Raw genomic sequence first — 1,343 nt, 5'->3', positions numbered from 1 at the left:
TATATATATATATATATATCAGTTTGTATGCTATTGCCTTTCACTCATACATGTCTAGTAGATCAGATTATACACAGCAAGGCTGAAAATAATCAAGGGTGTGTATTCAGGAAAACAGTGAAGTGAGAACTCCCTCTATACTGACTTGGGTTTGTACTTTTCACACATTTTTCACTGCAGGCTTAATGCTCACCAGCAAATTCATTTCTTCTGCAAAGCAAAACAGGACTACTTTTTTTTTTCTTTTCTCCTTAAAACTAAATCCTTTAGTGGCATTTGGCAATTAGTGGACAGCTGAGCTGATTTCTTTCTTGAAAAGATCCTAATTTCTAACCAACATAGCATCACTGTTCATGGCATGAGCTGAGGATACTGACAGGAGACCACAGACCCCACTGACCTGGCACCTGCAGACCAGGTGCAGGGGTCTTGTCCCCCAACCACCGTGACTCAGCACGGAAACACACTGGGCTGGTCGGGGCACGGGCCACTCGTTCTGCCTATGCAGGGTTCAGCCCTGGACTGGTGCACAGAGAGAACAGTTGTGCCATTGTTTGGTTTTTAGAAAAGGATAGTTTTCTATCAAACAAAAGAAGAAAGAAAATCCCCCTCTAGTTTATGTAATTTGTTAGTTTATGGAGTTCCACGGGCTCAAATGCTTGTGATGCCCAAAGCCAGAATGGTAACTGGTACATTTCCTTCTGTTTTTAAATTGCCAGGGAAAGAATGATTAACATTTTAACAGAAAAATACCGCAAGTTAATGCATGTGAAAAACTCAGAAAGTCAAAGGAAAACAAACACAAAACAACATTTAAAACATCCCATAAACCATCGCGATATTAAAACACCACAGAATCGCCACCAGGGGCTCACACGGTGTGCTCTGAACAAGAGTGGGTGGTGCTGACAGGGTGCGGTCCTTCGCTGGCAGGTGGCATCACCCCATACAAGGAAGATTCGCATTCTTTATATATAGAGAGTTCTGTTCTGAGGGTAAGCGCTTCATCGGGGTTAAGGGGCCATTAACAGTCTCTGCTGGGTTAGGAAAATGGCGTGGGAGTCACAAAGGTGTTAGCTGTAAACGGTATCACTGTCCACTTGCTGAGAGCAGATTTGGCAAAGGGTGTCCTCTGTAGGTCTTGTGTCAGTTTGCGGGTCTACGGGAGGAGAAAAGAAAACCAGAAATGATTAAGGACGTTCAAATGGCAAGCGTGGGCAATTTAGGGTCCCATTTCATCAGCCTCCCATTTCTTAACCCCACCCCTGAGTCAAGGGTGCTCGTGGTAAACGTGTTTGCTACACCAGCTTCAAAGGTCTCAAAGCCTTTGGACAAAGCATGGG

General features: G+C 44.2%; 1 protein-coding gene across 2 annotated transcripts in view; it reads right to left on the bottom strand.

The window, feature by feature from the left end:
* Positions 1-232: 232 nt before the first annotated feature.
* The window catches only part of FOXO3 (forkhead box O3), a 117,818-nt gene continuing 116,707 nt past the window's right edge, over positions 233-1,343 (bottom strand). For both annotated transcript variants that reach the window (XM_019658975.1, XM_019658974.1), the window contains exon 4: positions 233-1,159. The gene's annotated coding sequence lies outside the window, so the exon portion shown is untranslated. The remainder of the gene's footprint in view (positions 1,160-1,343) is intronic.

This window comes from Hipposideros armiger, unplaced genomic scaffold (genome assembly GCF_001890085.2).
Source record: "Hipposideros armiger isolate ML-2016 unplaced genomic scaffold, ASM189008v1 scaffold_292, whole genome shotgun sequence".
In the NCBI taxonomy this organism is placed as follows: Eukaryota; Metazoa; Chordata; class Mammalia; order Chiroptera; family Hipposideridae; genus Hipposideros; species Hipposideros armiger.
Note: the sequence above shows the minus strand (reverse complement) of the source record. Positions and strands in the feature narration are given on the sequence as shown.